Source organism: Humulus lupulus, chromosome X (genome assembly GCF_963169125.1).
Source record: "Humulus lupulus chromosome X, drHumLupu1.1, whole genome shotgun sequence".
NCBI lineage: Eukaryota > Viridiplantae > Streptophyta > Magnoliopsida > Rosales > Cannabaceae > Humulus > Humulus lupulus.
Window position 1 is genome coordinate 128,045,544 of NC_084802.1, and position 19,368 is coordinate 128,064,911.

A 19,368-nucleotide genomic window follows, 5' to 3' on the forward strand; every position below is an offset into this window, starting at 1 on the left:
TATAAATAGGACTGGGGTATCTCCTTGTAAGGGGTTCAAATTTTTAGAGAGAGAAACTATGTAACTCAGTGCAATATATACACTGCCTGAGAACCACCATTGAAGCTTACTAAAACAAGCTTCAAGCTCACTAAATACCATAGATTCGTGGACTAGGGCTCTTTTATAGCCTAAACCACGTAAAACTCTTGTGTTCTTCTACATTTGTAAACAATGGTGGAAAGAATTGTATTCTTGTATTTTTCATTAAGAAAATAACATGTATTTATACACAAATTTGGGAAGCTATTCTAGAAAAATAGGAGAATAAAGGAAACTAATTAGACCTAATTTATAGCTAATTATACAGCTAATATATATCTAACACTCCCCCTCAAGCTGGAGCATATATGTTAATCATGCCCAGCTTGTTACAAAAATAATCAACCCGCACCCCATTTAAAGCTTTTATGAAGATGTCTCCTAGTTGTTATCCAATCTTCACAAATCCTGTGGAAATTAAACCTTGTTGAATTTTCTCGCGAACAAAATGACAATCAATTTCGATGTGTTTAGTTTGCTCATGAAATACAGGATTAGATGCAATATGAAGAGCATCTTGGTTATCACACCACAATTTTGATGGTATTGAAGTTTTAAGTCCTACTTCAGTCAAGAGCTGATATATTCGCATTATCTCACACCCAGTCTGTGCCATAGCTCGATATTCTGACTCTGCATTGGATCGTGACACAATGTTTTGCTTCTTACTCTTCCATGAGACCAAATTCCCTCCGACAAAGATACAATAACCTGAAGTGGATGTTCTATCCGTTTTGGAACTTGGAAAATCTGCATTCGAAAAACATTCAATATGAGTGTGCCCATGATTTGTATACACAATACCACGTCTAGGTGCTCCTTTCAAGTAACACAAAATTTTCTCTAACGCTGCCCAATGATGAATTGTTGGAGATGACTTAAACTAACTCACAAAGTTGACTGAATATGCAATATCTGGACGAGTCATAGTAAGGTAATTCAACTTCCCAACCAATTTTTGATATCTCTCAGGATCTTCAAATAGTTCCCCATCTTCTGTAAGGTGCATGTTTGGAGTCATTGGAGTACTACAAGGCTTTGATCACAGTTTTCCTGTCTCAGTTAACAAATCAAGGACATATTTTCTCTAAGATCGAAAGATACCTTTTTTTACTTCTCATAACTTCAACACCCAAGAAATACTTTAGTACCCCCAAATCCTTCTTCTGAAACCGAGTATGAATGAAAGACTTGAGATATGAGAGTCTTGTATCATCACTTCCAGTAATAACAATGCCATCCACATACACAACTAAAAAAATAATACCAACCTCTGATTGGTTGTAGAACACTGAATGGTCAGACTTGCTTTTCATCATACCAAATTTCCCAATAGCTTGAATAAATTTTCCAAACCAAGCACAAGGACTCTATTTCAAACCATATACAGATTTTCGAAGATGACAAACCCATCCATACTCCCCCTAAGCAACAAACCAAGAGGTTGCTCCATATACACTTCCTCTGGAAGATCACCATGAAGAAAATCTTTCTTAGTGTCAAGTTGATGCAAATGCCAGTTATGAGTAGCTGCCATCAAAACAAATAACTAAACAGGTGTCAACTTCGCAACAAGAGAAAAAGGTATATGAATAGTCCACACCATAGATTTGAGCATAGCCTTTAGCGATAAGACAGGCCTTCAATCGAGCCATTGATCCATCCGGATTGACCTTAACTGTGAACACCCATTTGCAAGCCTGTTTCCCTAAGGGTAAATCTACCAAGTCCCAAGCACCATTGTCATCTAAAACATTCATCTCTTCTATCATTGCATTATGCCAACCAGGATGAGAGATGGCTTCACGAATTTTTTTAGGAATAGATATAGAATCAAGGGAAGCAATAAAAGAACAAGAAGAAGACTATAAGTCGTTATTCGAAACAAAATAAGAAATAGGATAAGTACACTGGAGTTTACCTTTGCCCAATGCAATAGGAAGATCATCGCTCGGGTCTGGATTTGATGACGAAGGAGCAGGTGCAGGACATGAATCAGGAGGTGGACGTCTGAAGTAGACTTGAATGATAGGAGGCTTAGCAGGAGCTGGTGGTTGGATAGGTTCAGAGGATGTGATATAATAGACCAACAAATCATCATCCTCCCCGTGACTAGTAAGAACAGGCGAGGACGGAAAGTATGGTGTATCTTCCATGAAGGTAACATCAATTGAGACAAGATATTTATTAAGACTAGGACAATAACAGTAACCTTTATGAAGATGAGAATAACCAAGAAAAATACACTTCAATGATTTTGGATCTAACTTAGTGACATGTGGACGAACATCTCGAACAAAACAAGACTACCAAATATCCTCGGATCAATTGGAAATAATGACTTGCCTGGAAAAAGAGCTTTATAGGGAATCTCACCATTAAGAACAGAGGATGGCATGCAAATTATATCAATGGACACTTTATTCTTTAATAAAATACTATGTAAATATATGTCTATAATTATCAAGAGTCCAATCTCATATTTATAGTGGAGTAATCATGAGATGAATAAATATGATTATTGAATCAAAGAGCTTTAATTAATAATCTAATATTTATTAGAGCATGATATTATTGGTCCGTAGGTCCCCAAGGTGGCTCTATCAACACCATATCAAGGTAAGAGTCGATACAATGCTATAACTATAATTTGAAAATTTGAGAAGAATTTTATTCTTCGGGTCAAGTATACAATTATGTGATAATTGAGGTTAAATAATTAATTTAGAATTAATTATTAAATCTTCGAAAATATGTTTATTAATTTAAATATATAATTTTGAAATTCATATATATATATATATAAATAAATAAAATTTTGAAATTAATTATTTTATTTGAGTGGGAGAAAATAAAATTGGTAAGTCAAAAACAGTTTTTGATTTATTGAATTTTAAAAGATGATGATAATGATGATCAACAATTTGAACTTTGAATTTAAAATTTAAAATTTGAAATATGGTTGTCATATTTTCCTTAAAAAGATAAATACCTTATTTTGTGAAAGATTGATTTTAGTTAAATAAATAAATAAAAGAAAAATAAAATATCATTGAAAAGGGATTTAGTAGTCCACGCATGACACAACCCGAGGACTGTGCCATGCGTTTACCACTACACTGATATTGTATCAGTGCTGTTTTTATTTTATTTATTTAATTAATTAATAATTTGAAAAAATATATTTTCATATTTGGTAAGTTAGATATTTACCTAAATCAATTCCTATCATCATTATGATATTATTATTAAGAATAATAAGGTAATAGGATAATCTATATATATATATATATATGGTATAGACTAATAAGAAGAAAACATAAGTCAAAGATACAATTCAGAATAGGATTCAGAATTTCTGTCAAACAAAAACATTGTCTTCTTCTTCTTTATTCTAACCATTATCAGAACATAATCAAAGTTCTCATGTGTTGAGAAATACTTGTGATTCCTAAATTACAAACTCATGTTCTCTATAAGCTCACACACATCTTGAGGTGTAGAGAACACTCCAGAAGATCGTGGTTTGAGTACTCAAAGCGTTGGATAGGAAGATCGATATATATACGAAAAGACTCAAGGACATTTGATAGGATTCAAGAGGTAAATACTTATGTTCTTGAATATTTATGTATATGTTTATATGATAGATTAGATGGTCGACGCCACCTCTGGGTACGAGCTCCTGTCCTTCATAGACGCGTACTCGGGCTATAACCAAATTTCCATGCATGTCGCGGATCAAGAACCATCTTTTGAACTGATAAATGAGTTTACTGCTATAAAGTGATGCCCTTCGGGTTGAAGAATATTGGTGCCACCTACCAAATGCTCGTGAACCAAATGCCCTTCGGGTTGAGGAACAGTTGGGACAGAACATGGAGGTTTATGTAGACGACATGTTGGTCAAGTCTAGAACAACTCCCGACCATGTAAAGGACCTGGAAGAAGTGTTTTCAGTACTTCGCATGATTAGGATGAAACTAAATCCCCAGAAGTGCACTTTTGGGGTTGTCTTACGGAAGTTCATGGGCTTTATTGTCAGTGCACGAGGGATAGAGGCAAACCCCGAGAAGATCAAAGCCTTGGTAGATATGCCATCCCCCAAAAATCATAAGGATGTTTAGAGCCTCACTGGGAGAATTGCTACCTGAGTCGCTTTGTTTCCAAGTCCACTCACAAGTGCATCCCATTCTTCAACATACTTCGAGGAGGTTAGAGGTTTGAATGGACGGAGGAGTGCGAATAGGAGTTCCAACAGCTGAAGGCACACATGGAAAACCCACCTATCTTGTCGAATCCCATAGACAGAGAGTCTTTCCTGCTTTACATGGATGTCTTAGAGAATGCCATCAGTGCCACCATAGTACCTGAGGAAGGCCGCATCCAACACCCCGTGTACTATGTGAGCAAGAGACTCCTCAGAGCGGAGTCTAGATACCCACTAATGGAGAAGTTGACCTTTTTCTTAATGGTAGCTTATCGGAAGCCAATGCCCTATTTCCAGGCGGATCCCATCAAGTTCCTCTCGAACCATCCCCTACGACAGGTCTTCCAAAATCCAGAGTCATCTGGAAGACTCCTCAAGTAGTGAGTTAAACTTAGTCAGTTTGACATCACTTATCACCCAAGGACTACCATATAGGGGCAGGCGCTAGTGGATTTCATCATCGAACACACGGGAAACCACGAGAGACCTAACGATGCCCCGGTGGTTGGGCCCACGCGAAAGCTATACGTAGATGGATCATCGAATGAAAATGGTGCCAGAGTAGGCCTTATTTTGGTATCCCTCGAGGGGCACAGAGTTCATAGCTCTCTGAGATTTGGGTTCGATGCCTCAAACAACGAAGAAGAGTACGAGGCGCTCATTGCTGGGCTTCGAGTAGCACTTGAGCTCAAGGCAAGAGCCTCAAGAGTTTTAGTGACTCACAGCTTGTAGTTAATCAGGTACTCGAGGAGTACCAGGCACGGGGGACAAGAATTGCCGCTTACTTGGAAAAGACCCAAGAAATGCTACACAGCTTCAGAAAATTCACCATTCGAAAAGTGCCACGGGAACAGAACTCTAACGCTGATGCCCTAGCCAAACTTGAAACCACCAAGGATGCTGAGCTAATCAATGTAGTCCATATTGAGCACTTAGCTTCGCCGAGCATCTCAAGGGAATTACCGCAAGATAAGAAAATAACTCAGAAGTTGCTTTACCAAGCGCCATGGTACGTTATCATGGATAGCAAACTGTATAGATGAGGATATTCGTTGCCCTTGCTCCGATGTGCGTCCACGAAGGAAGCTATTCTAATACTCCGTGAAGTGCACGAGGGCTTTTACGGGGACCACGCTAGGGGGCAGAGCCTCGCCAAGAAGATCTTGAGACAAGGATACTTTTGGCCCACCATGAACAGAGATGCTATGGACTATGTCAAGAAGTATAACAAGTGCCAACGCTTCTCCAATATACCTCAAGCTCCTCCAAATGAGCTCACCCAGATGACCAGTCCTTGGCCCTTTGCTATCTGGGGGATTGACCTTATCGAGTCATTGCCCACGGTACAAAGGAGGAGTGAAGTATGCAATAGTGGTGGTTGACTACTTCACAAAGAGTGTAACGCCCTAAGCACTAGGGACCGTTACGGTGTGCAATTTGAACAGTGCTAAAATCGCTAATCGAGTTATATGGCCATAATCGTGTAACTAAGTATGATTAGCGGTTTAGGATTAAAATTTTTGGTTAAGATATAACGTTTTACTAAAACATTTACTGTATACATTGGGATCCCAACAATATAATTTAAAGGTTTATTACAAGAAAATATTTACAACCATCCAATTTAAGCGGCAAAATAGGGTTTAACCCTAGTTCCTCTTTAAACCCTCGGTCGTGGCGGTCAAGCAGCCGCATATGTACACATCGTCACCTAAGCTCTCCAACTTAGGATGGTCTAGCTTTCTTTTGCCTTTACCTGCACCACATAGTACCCGTGAGCCGAAGCCCAGCAAAAAAACTCAATATGCTCATGATCAGTAATATCATGTCACAAAATCATATCTGGTATGCCTAGCAATTATAGCTCTATCAAAGCATGCAAATAAATTCATATAATGATGGGGTCTCCAGGATAAGAAATCCCACCCTCCTGATTGGATGACTATCAAGTCAACCCTAATCAGATGAGTGATTTAACATTGGTGGTTCCATTAACCATAATGAGTGATTGACAAGCAAGTTACCACGGGGCTCAGCACCCACAGCCATGCGAATGATGATCATTATAATCATACAGAGCTTATAGCCCTGAACAAATGAGTGAATATCACTTTGAGGTTCTATTTAACCATAATGAGTGACTGACAAGCAAGTCACCACGGGGCTCAGTACCCATAGCCATGTGACGAAGCAGTCACCTGGGTTTTCTGGCAATGACTCTAATCAGACGAGTGACTGATAAACAAGTCACTACGGGGCTCGACACCCACAGTCATGTGACGAAACCGTCACCTGGGCTCAGCACCCATAGCCATGTGACTAACAGTCACTGGGGCTCTCTGGCTCTGGCTCTAAGTAACTAGCCTTTGGCTAGACAGGCGCTTATAATTTTCATCGAACTTGAGGTCGGTCCGGCATTAATGCTCATTTGAGTCATTCAATGCAGATGTCGATTAGATCTAATCTTTATCGGCTTGCGTTAAACACGCTAAGTCCGTTCTTGACTTTTTAGTCAATACCAGGTGACCAGTGCTCAGTACTACTGCCGAACTTGACAAGTAGGTCACAACTTCACAGTTAATACTGACATCGTTGCCAATTCTGACTAGTTAGTCAGTGCCATACATAAGTAAGCAATGCTACCAGGCATATATCATATGTAAAATATCCAAATGTACGGCATTCGGCATGTTTACTTAACAGCTGCTAGCATAATTATGATAATGCACAAACACAGAGACTCAAGCTCTGATCAATCTCACAATCAACATTCATGGCATGCCCTAATCACATGTTTCTCCTGCATCACATACTGGGTGCAGTTTTCTTACCTTAGGTCCAAGCACAGGTTACCAATAAATGAGCCACAAGCACGATCCTGATTCCAAGCCCCTAGCGATAACCTAGTCACAACCATAAACAATGATCCAATGAGTTCAAGTTCTAAAACCCAACCCTGGAACCAAGACCTAGCCTCTAGGACATCTAATCCCACTAAACCGGATAGTAGGAACGATCCCGAGGCCTAAGGTTTGAGTTCCCATGATCAAAACATCACTTCGGCCATAAATGCCCTCAAGTTCCGCGGCCCCATCTCACTGAGCCGCGACCCCCAGCCATAACAGAGGCTCCAGCCTCAGACACCTGCACCAAGTGCCGCGGCCCTCCTCCCCAAGTGCCGCGGCCCCCAGGTGTTAGGAGTGTGTCCTAAAAGCGTGTAAAGACATTTGTTTTTTTTAATGAATAAATAAATACAATAGTTTATTATTATTGTTAAATTATTGTTTGAATAATTTTGAAAATATAAGAAAAATTCCATATTCATTATTGATGATGTGATCTTGTATTAGTACGAGAGAATTAAGATCACATGAATGAATAAAAATAGTCAACAACAACAAATTAAAGTTATGGAATTCTTTAATTGGAGTTGTAAGTATGGTTTACTGAGTATCATAATGATACAAATAATCTAGATTCGGATTATTGATGTGGAAAGACATCTCGGTAAATGTGCTTTATATAATATGATTATATATGACATGGACCGATATGAATTAGAGTCTTTATCCAAAAACAATTTAACAATAAGGACTTGTAATTCATATCGTAACTGATGATCATTTATAGATCAACCTAAATCCTGAGTGTTCATGAACTATTGTTCATGTTTATTAAATCTTTTGATTCATTCGTTAAGGTCTCTTCAAAGAATGAGGCTAATGACTTTTGTTTTGGAGATTTAACATCATGGATGGCTGGGAACATGTATCAACAATACGAAATCTAATCTTTCCTAACGGATCGTATATTAGTTCCCTTAAGGGTTAATTCTGGAACTGAATGATTTTGAGCTCAAATCTATAATTAGATTATAGATTAATTATTCACTAGTGAATTAATGGTACTAAAGGAATAAGAAGTAAATTAGAAAGGTTAAATGGTAATTCTTCCATTCTAATTTATGAAGTAATTAATTAGAGGGTTGAACTATTGTAAGATGGTTATATCAATGGACGACTTAAGAAAAAGATTTCTGTAAAAGTATATCTATAACATAAAGAGTGCAATTATGAATTTATAGTGGAGTAATATCAGAATTAATAAATTAACTATTATAATTAAAGAGTTTAATTCTTTAGTTTCAATTTATTGGAGCTTAATGTTATAGGTCCATGGTCCCCGAAATGGCTCAAACAATCACTGTCAAAGGCAAATACAAAAAAATGGGCAAAATGACTTATGTGATAAGTAAAATATTTTTCTATGTATCAAACATAATTATTATTTAATTATGTGTAATTAATTAATTAAGAATTAATTAATTGATTTAACAAAAATATAATTAATTTTGAATTAATTTATTTTTGGGATTTTTGGTATTTAAATAATAATAAAAATTGGGAAAAATCACATGCCATCACAGGCATGTGGTACACGTGTGGCACAGTGCACAGGCACTGTGCTACACGCATAAGAGAGTTTACTCAGTCTCTTGATTCCACAATTTTAGTTATTTAAATATTAAATAAATAATGAGATATTTTAATATGATTAAAATATTATTATTTAAACAAAAATCTGATAACTGATCAATTATTTTGAATTTGTTTAAAATAACAAATATTTTAATATATTGGATATTATTAAATATTGGATATCAGTTTTTCACAGAACGTAACTTTTTAGGGATAGAAAAATATCTAGGAATCTCTCTCAGAGAAAGAGAACAGTGACAAAAACTAAAGTCATTGTTCTTCACAAAACCTAGGTCCAAACTTTATCAGATCTCATGTGTTGAGAACATCTGATAAATAGTTATTGCCTATTATTTGTATAGCGAGCCCACACTCGTTCTTTGTGTGCCTGAGAACATTTTGGAAGATCTTGGTGTGAGATCTCGAGGATTTAACCATACGAAAAGATAGCAGCAAGGAAGGTCCTGAGGTAATTTTTCTATTCATGTCCTTGATTCAATATATATATGCATGTGAAGAAGTAGATCTAGAAATCTTATGGGATTAATCTAACAATTTGATTGTCGTTCCGCTGCGTATAATCTCTGATTTGATCAATAAAAACCAACACCAGGCCCTTCAGCTCCACCTCCCACCTGCAACAAGCTCGGTCTGCGATGCCTAAGAATAGGGCCGCGACCCCACCTCGAAACCCAGCCAAAACCTTGATTTCTCCTTTTAAAAACCTTCCAAAAACCTATCCAAACATCTCCAAATCGAAAAATCAAAGTTCCCAAATATCCCCATGATGCAAAACTAACAAAACTCAAGTATAAAATCATCCAAAAATTCATCAAAATACAAAATCCAATTCAAGCTTAAAAACTTTAAAAACTTAGAACTTAAAACTTGAATTACCTCCGATTGAGTTGTTTCCCAACTAAATCCTCCGGTTAATAAGCTTCTAATCTTCCCTAAAATCGCTATGCCTCGATCCTCACTTGAATCCGAGTCCTAGAACTCAAGTTTCCTTCGAAAATTCGATCGGGAGACGAAAATGGAACTTTGAGGGAGAGAGAACTTACTGAACGTTCTTTTCATTTCTTAACAGGTTACTTCAAGCTTAAGTAGCCTCAAACAAATCCTAATGCTAAGGGTCCTGAAAATGTTCCCGAGGGCAAAATAGTCAAAACCTCCAGAATTTCCCCCTGACCTTACTAACTTCCAAATTATCATCAAATACTTATTCCCATTACCCAATAACCCGGTAATGCTAAATACCCCTTGACTTACTCCGAGTCAAGAATAAATCCCGTTGTGACTATTCCACTAGCTTACCTCCTAGGATCGTCTCGTAGTGAGTAACCCTAGCATAACAAAATAATAATAAAGCACCACACACATATCACATATATGCCAAATATGCCCGAAATGGCCAAAATATGAAAATCACCCAATTAATCAAAAATGAGTTCACATGCATATTATCATTTAATCACATAATAAATCAATTATGGCCCTCCTGGCCTCCTAATCAAGGTTCTAAACCTTATTAGGAAATTTGGGGCATTACAAAGTGGGTCGAGGCCGAGCCACACTAGACTTTGTCATCAATAACATAGTTTGCCGCTATGGGCTCCCGAGAAAATAGTCTCTGACAACGGATTGCAATTTGACAATGAGGTATTCACAGACTTTTGTCAGCAACATGGGGTTGTGAAGAGCTTTTTCTCTATGACCCACCCGCGGGAAAACGATCAGGTGGAAGCAATCAACAAGACGCTCAAAGTCACCTCGAAGAAAAGGCTTGAATAGGCAAAAGGTGCTTGGCCCTAGTTGACGAGTGAAGCATCCCTAATGTCATAAGTCCCCATAGCTAACTGGCCGGTGAAATACCCAGTGCTAAAGAGATCCAAGTAACGTGAGATTAGATTTAGCATATTATCTCGAGGACAACACGCGCCCGGGGAGTGATAACCAAATCCCAATCCTCGAGATGTGAATGGAAACCTGAGTCGTCCATACTCGAGCACGAGCCTAAGTTGCCTAAGACTTAAATAGAATACTTTGCGAGAGCTTGCACTGATTGCCCCAAAATAGCGCGAGAATGGACTTAGGGTTACCTTCCATGTATTCTGTGCCCGAGAAGTAATAACCAAGTCCCTCAATCTTGAGGTACGAATTGGGGCCTGAGTCACTTGCACTCAGAGTTAGGAGTCAACCCTAAGAGTAAAAATCCCAGGTTGCGCGAGAATAAACTTAGTTCCCCTCCCGTGGACATTGTGCCCAAGGAGCACTAACCTTGTAACGCCCTACTTCCTTAGAGCCGTTACTAAGTGAGTTTGAAACGTGCTAATCACTCACTAATTGAGGTTTTAGGTTAAAATGTGTAGTTAATTAAAATGTAACTTGCTTAAATAAGATTTTGGTATAAAAAATCGATCGTTCTTTTAGATCATGAAAAGGGTTACATTGGGATCCCATATACATTATTTGAAAACATATTTACAACTCAAAAGGTTACTTTACAGTCGGCCTAAGAGACAAAATCAATATTCATGACCAGTTCCTCAAAATACCCCAACCGTGGCAACCAGATAGGCCAAACATGTACGCACTGCTCCATGCCCTCTAACTCATGGTTGATTGATCTTTTCCTTGCCCTTACCTGCACCACAGAGCACCCATGAGCCGAGGCCCAGCAAGAGAACCTTAAAGCACAACATACTATATTTTATCCTAGCAAATAAACACTTATTTAAACTGTTATTAGAATACGAAATGGCACAGTAGCACAACAACATTGTATCATAGCAGAACAACAGCACATAGGAACATAAACATAACATCATAGCAACATATTAACACATAAGCACAATAGCACAACATCTTAGCAGCACAATATCGTAGCAATTCAGTAATACAACGACTTATAACAAAGCAGCCAACAAGCTAAACACATAGCGGCCATGCCGTCCCAAGCGCTTTACCAAGCCTTGGGTTCGCAGTCCACACCATGAAGATATCCCAAGTATCCTTTAGGGTCTCACCCTAGCAACTCGCACTCCGCGTGCTAACATTGCTCCTAGCCCCTTGTCGTACTCGGCTCTTGCCTCTCCTGGCTTCTGCTGCTCTCGGCTCTTGCCACTTCTGGCTCTTACCGATCCCGGCTCTTGCCTTTCCCAGCTTCTGCCGCTCCCGGCTCTTGTCGATCAGTCACATTCACATATATGACATAGCAAACCACAAACAATACACACAGTACAACACACCACATAGCTCTATGGGTACAAACAGTTCTCTTACCTGTGTCCCGAGCTTCCAAGCACTGATGTCCGAGCATAGTCCCCTAGTTTGAGCCTCGTTGAACCCTAGTCACAACGCATAAAAAATATCCAACCATCAAGTTCTAACCCATTAAATAACTTTAGGTCATAATTCTAATCTCCGGGACATTGAATTCTATCAATCCGAGTGATAAAATTCTTCCCGAGCCTTAGCTATTGGATTCACGAGCCTAAAACCTCCTTAAAGCCCAAAAACACACTAAGCGCCGCGGCCCCATGAACCCATGCTGTGGCCCACCTCAACCAGAAACCCCCAACCCCAAAACAGGGCAGGCGCGACGCGACCCAAGCTAACCCATGCCGCGGCCCGCCCTTCATCCTGGCCTCCAAATTTTTCTAGAGGGCCGTGGCTCAGCAAGAACAATGCCGCGACCTGACCCTTCGAACCCAAAAAAATCCTCCACTTTTACCATGAAAACCCAACCAATTTACCCCAAAATCAACCTAACAATCCAACTCAATCATCACAACAGTTCTAGAGTGATCCCAGCAACAAAACCCAACAGAAACTAACCCCAAACCTCATCTAGAACTCAAAGATGATTCTTCATCTAAATCACATGCAACACTCTAAAAATACCAGCAGAAATTCAACACAATTCATCAAGTTAGAAGCTTACCTTGTGCTTAATTGAACCTCTGAATTATTTCCCTAAGTCCCAAGCTTCTAGCCCCTAAAATTCCAGCTTAATTCCTTAGTCCCTAGTTAGTTTTTCACCAACAAAATCCTCAAGCTTCTAGAGAGAAGAGAGAACCGAGAGACAGAGAGAGAGTCAGTTTCTTAAAGTTCTGAAGACTTCCTCCCTTTTGTTTTATTTGACTTAAGTCTCTAAGGTTACCTCAAAGGCTCGGGGTACCAAAAACGTCCCCGAGGGTAAAATGGTAAATTTCCCCAACATTCCCTCCTAAACGTTTTAACCTCAAATATATCTCCAAATATTTATTTCCATAACCCGATAACTCAATAAAACATCTTATGCTCGAAATACCCCTCGACCCACCCCGAGTCAAGTATTCGACCCCGTTGTGACTTTCTAGCTAAACAGCTCCCTAGGACTGTCTCGGATCGTGCAACACAGATATATCACAAATACCATAATTATTACATTTATGCCCTCAACGGGCTAAAATTACAAACATGCCCCCAATAACCAAACGGGGCCCACACACATATTTAATTCATCTAAACATGCATTTCTAATCACATACTCATCAAAATTCACATATAATAATATGAAATCACTTATTTCCCTCCAGGCACGCTAATCGATGCCCTAAGTCTTATTAGCAAATTTGGGTCGTTACAAACATAGTCCTACAATCTCAAGATGCAAGTGGAAGCCCGAGTCAATTGAACTCAGAGCTAGACCACGAGTGATGAAAAAACCTAGTACAAGGGTGGGGAACTCAGTTACCTGAACCAAGGATGATGAGTTCACAACTTCCACATGATTAGGTCTCGAGTTGTGTACTCGATGGGCAAATCAAAAGGCCCAAGCTGACCCATCGGTGACCACGTACTTGGGGGCAGGTAACTTTGTGTGAATGACCTCCTAGGGACCCGAGTCATTGGGAATCAGTAACACAGGAAGACATTAAAGTTAATTTTAAGGAAATCAAGCTTGGAAGTCAACATTAAATGTCCTAAGCATCGAGCACTAAGACGAAACCCTACAATATGACACCTCCTAAAAGCCCAAGTTGTTGAAACTCGAAGGCGTAGGATAGCCAAGTGCCCTCACTTGACACTGCATCAAAGTTACTCTTAGGATCACAAGCCTAAGAAGAAATACTAAATGCATAAGCATATGGACATGAAAGGAAGATCCTCAAGCTCTAAGTATCGCAGGCGGGCCCCGTCCTGAGTCATTGGAACTCGAGGATGCATGGTTGCGTCAAGTATCACTTGACTTCGCGTTAAAGTTACTCTTGAGGACCATGAGCCTACAAAGCAACACTAAATGCCTAAAAATTGTCTAAGTACTAAGAGAAGTTGATCAAGGCTCAAATCTTTGAGACTCGAGCACAATACCTAAGTTGACGACTTGGAACTCTCATGAGTTATGTTACGTTGAGTTGAATTAAGAAAGTCCAAGTTTTCTATTTACTAAGTGTCAAATCGATGATAAGAGTGCAATCATGGCATAAAGTAGTGCAAGCTGCATATGTTTAAATGGAAAAATATTTACAATAATGCTGGAGGGCTCGAGCGTTGATTGTTTATACCCCAATAAACTAAGGCACGCAAGCCTACATAGCTAAAAATTTGGTATACAGGACTAAATTACTAGGGCCCTTGGCCTGGAGGAACCTCTGCCACCAGCTCAATCATAGGATCGGCCTCAGGGATGCAACCCGTTGCCACAACTTCCCTCTCCTTGGCCACCCTGGACTTCTTTGCCTTAAGGCGTGCCTCGAGAATTGTCCTCATATTGGGCTCCTTGGTGAATGAGAGATCCATGTCTCTGTTGCTTTGCCACGCAACAAAGAATGTATTGTCGGCTATCACGTTGAGGTCCTTTTGCAGTTCCTCTACTCAGAGATGGAGGTCTTTGGCCTCCCTCGCAGCAACTTTGACATGAGTGGATGCACGTGCAGTGTCATCCTTGGCCTTGATTAGCTCCTCGGCGCTGGCAAAAGACTCCACCCAGCTCAGCCGGAACTCTTCACAGGCCTTAGCCAGCTCCTCCTACACCGCACGGGTGCGACTCGCAACATCTTCTAATAACATGGAGGAGGTGTTCTCCAGAGTGGATATCTGTGACTGTTTGGTGGATAGCATAGTCTCCATCTCATGGACACGGGCCCTCATGTCCCCACTTCTTTCTAGAGTCGCGAGTGCTCCTCCAGCAGGACCGCGATTTCTAAGAACCGCTCTAGCTCTTCCCCAGCCTTCGCTAGCACTTCCTGAGCCTCCATCAGCTCAAAGGACCGCATTGTTACAATGTCCCTGAGCTGTTGATTGAAAGCCACAGTCTGCCAAGTTAAAATATCAAATCAGTAAAAAGGAGACGATGAAATAAATTATACTGAGGTAAACATTTGAATACTCACCCTTACGCAGAAGTGCCAGTTGGCAGCTATCAATGAAACTTCGTTGTCACTGCCACAACGAGCGAATCTGCGAGACGAAATCTCACACACGGACCCCGCTATCCCTTAAAGGAGCTCCGCAACGAGCGAAGCAATCTTTTTTCCTACTCTCGACATGAGGAGAGGCTCCAACTCCTCGTGTCTAGGAGGAGCAACAAATTCTTGCGGTCAGTCCTCGCATAGGAACTCAACAAGGAGTTTGAAAACCTTGCTTTCCTCATCAATTTAGGCATTGTCTTCCCCGTCATAATTCTCCAGGAATATTACCAATCGAGGCGCCCTGACTGGAGGAGAGAGCCAGACGCCTTCGAAGGGACTTCCTTTACCTTCATAGAAGAGGATCCCCCGTCTTGAGGGGGGGAGACCTCAAGGTCAATGACCTCACCAGGAACCATTGTCCTCAGGGTGAGGACTTGTGGAGCAGGTGCAGGAGCTGCTAAGGCCACCGGGGGTGGAGGCATGGTGGCCGAAGGTGTGGACGTCGCAGTTGGCACTACTGGAAGGTCTATCTGAGAGGGTTCCGTCACCCTCTGACGCTTTGACTCGACCAATTCGGATAGGCCCATGATTTCTGCACAAAGGAAACAAACTGGTTAAACCCTCGGAAGGGAAGGAAAGCAATAAAGACAAATAAAATGCACGCAAAATTAAGTATAAATCTCCTCAGGAACCCAGAGTGATCAGGCTCCTCTGAGTGGAGGGCGAAATGGGAAAATTCATGGATGAGGAAACCCATCTCTTGTATCAGATTGGTCTCATAGTGACAAAAGCAAGTGGCATACATAGTCTTCATTTCGCTTAGAGGCACGAAACCTTGGGGGTGTCTCTTCCTTGTCCGATGGCGGAGGAATACGTCGATGAGGTCCTGATAATCTTGGTACTCCTCCTCAGACCAACGACATCCTAAGATTAGTGAGGATGAAAATAAAGAATGGTCGGGACTTGTTCCCTCCCCTATGTGCTTAGCATAATGAAGAGCAATAGGGGATTTACCTTGGAGCATGGAAGATGAACCGATCCCCGCCTGAAGCTCTGCTTGGAGCTCTTCATCTTCCTTGGCCTCTGCAGTGGCCTTGATGATGAGGATGCTCTCTGCATGCTCTTCACGAAGGTGATTCATATATTCAAATTGTGCCTTGCCCACCATGTATTCAGTGTGGAGCCTCGCCTCATGACACGACTACTTCGAGTCTCGAAATCTAGTGAGGACCACCGAGCTTATACTCTTCCCCTACCGCAGTAGCCCATAGTGCTGGAGGTGGGCATCAGTGACGAGGAAGGTGAGGTCCAACTCCTCGTTGGCGAGGGCGTTCATCGCCTTAAACCTTTCGTCAAAAGAATCCACGAATGGTGTACGATGGAAAGGACCTAAAATGAAATGGTTCTATACTAAGGATTAGATACGGGCGGGACACTGTTAGACGAAACAATTCGAGGAAAAAAGCACTTACCAAGTCTAGTGAAGTCTAGGAGTAGAGTGGGATTGGTCCTCGTTGAAAAGCCACTCGCCTAGAAGAAATGATCTTTGTAGTCCCGAGCGTGGTTCTCATTATTGCTCGGGGCCTAGTAACTTCTCCCTGGGATCTTGTGCTTCATTAGGGTGTAGTACGCATCCTGGTCCCCCTTCTTCGGACACTGCCGAAAGTTGTAGACATATAGTATCTCAGCTGGGGAAGGGGTAGGCCAGTTCTGTCTCCTATACAAAACATAAAGCCCATCCAACACCCGATATCCATTTGGGGACAGCTGGAAGGGGGCTATGTTGATGAACTTGAGGAAGTCTACATAGTACTGGTGCAATGGCAGGGTCGCACGATCCTGGACATGAAAGGCACTCTAGGGCCCGAGCCTGTGGATGCTCACATGTGCCCTCTCATCCTCATGAGACAGGGGCACTAACATCATATGGGTGTCCACTTTGTAGTGGGTGAGAATCTTCTACAAAGCACCTCGGTGTTGGAGCTTGTTGGGGATGGCCTCTGCCTCGAATTCCACAGCGGTGTAGGGTATATTCGTTGGCATCAAACCCTCATTGGTTGCTTTCTCCGAGATGCCAACTAGAAGGGGTCTTGTTGTCGTCGGGGTAGGATCCTTACGTACAGGGAGGGCTTTATTACTGCTAGCCACTCGCTTCCCTTTCTTGGGGGCTTGCTCAGCTTCTCGAGCCATCTGTAGAATTTCAGCATTGAAGGTGTAAAACTCTTGTGTGTGTAGATGGTGGAGCTCCTCGGACATTTGAAACAACAAACGAAGCAGTTAGCGCCTTGCCTCGAAGAAAGATGGGTCAAAATGAGGATCCCTAAGACAACTGCTTAGGGAGAGGATAGAAGAAATTCTAAGGATGCGGGGTGTCCCCGAGGCAAAAGAGTTGGCACTGGAGAACACCATTGGAAATTATGAACATTGTCAGAATCTAGGAATTTTCCAGATTCCGGTCGAATGCCCAGAAAGGTAAAAGTTGCCTAAGGTGTGCAGTAAGCCATTTTGATCACTTCTAAAACCAAAATGTGCCTAAAAAGACCTATAGAAGGTAAAAACAACCCCAAAAGTACCACAAATAGCCCATTCCTAAACATGCATCTAAAATCTCAAATTAAGCTTGACGCAAACACAAAACTAGTAAATACTTACTCGAGATGTGGTGCCGGTAGGTGCTGAAACGAGTTCAAACACTGAATTATCGCTTGCCATTCGCCCATAAATAAGACGATTCTTGCCAACCTTCTAGAATTGCAGAAGAAGATCAGGAACGGGCGAAGGACTGGAAAGCTTGGGAGAAGAGAGAATTTTGGAGGTTTTGAATTTTGAATGGCTAAAGTGCATACTAAGAGGCGGTTCTCGAGTTTTTATACTCGCAGATGCTGGGGTCGAAGCAATCTCACCCCGACGGTCGGATTGCCTACGACATAGGTACTCGAGAACAATCCAATGATCAGAATCTAAAAGGCACGGATCATGATCATTAGCTTTGGAAAAGGACGCTTGTAACATCCCAAATTTCCTAATAAGGCTTAGTGCCTAGATTAGCATGTCGGGAGGGCATAAATTAATTAATATGTGGATTTAATGGAATATATGTGTAATTATACTAGGGGTATTTTGGTCTTTTCCCTAGCCTTGGATTACCTTAGTCACCTAGAAGTTGTAGGAAGTTAGAAGAAACAGAACACAACACTCTTTGCTCACCTTCTCTCTCTTTCTCACGTTTCTCTTTCTCTCCCTTAAGCTTGGTTGGAGTTTTGATTTCTTTTTGAGAGATTAGCTTGGGATTTGAAGAGGATTAAAGGTGTGAATTGGGCTAGGAAGCAGCTTGAGGTTGTAGCTATTCAATTGAGGTAAGAAACCTCTTCTGTTTTGGTAAAATTATGTTATGGTTTGAGTTTTGCTTGAGCTTTAAACTTTAGCTTAGGTTCTGAGTTTTGGTAAGGATTTGGTTTTGTTTTTGGGGTATAAATGTTGCTTATGCTATGTTAGTAAGAGTTCTAGGCTCAGTTGGGACTTTGGGGAAACTTTGGGACTATTTTTAGGGGTTTTGGTTCGAAGGAAATAGTCAGAAAGTGTTGGAAATTCTGGGTTTGTAGGGTTGCGTCGCGATGCTATTCTTAGTGCGTCGCGACCCGCATGACCTCAGAGGCTAGGGCAGTTCTCTGAGGGGCTCTCTGACTAGAGGCGCATCACGACCCTTTTGGGGGTGGTTCGCGGCTCTAATTGGGGAAAATTAGCCAAACCTAAAGGCTCGGGAAGGATTCTACTACCCGGTTTAGTAGAATTCGAGGTCCCGGAGGCTAGGAATCAATCTTGAAGGTTTTAATTTGTTTAGTTCTTGATGATTATCCCTTATTACGTTGTGACTAGGATATACCGTTAGGTTCGGGAGAAAAGGATCGCACTCGGGATCACCATACGCTATCTGCTTGGGACTTAAGGTAAGAGAACTGCACCCGGGTTGTGATTAGAGCTTGGGCCCTGATTATTAAGTATGACTGTAATCATATTTTTGAATATTTGTTTAAACGTGAATGACTATGTTATGTATGAGCTGTTTAGTGGATTGAATCTGATTGAAAAACTCGGCCTTTGGGCCTTGGTCGGCATAAGTATATGGAATGCAGGCCGTTATGGCTGAGCCATTTTGGAAGTGTGATATGAACTTATTTGATCCTATGGTCGCGTAATTGAG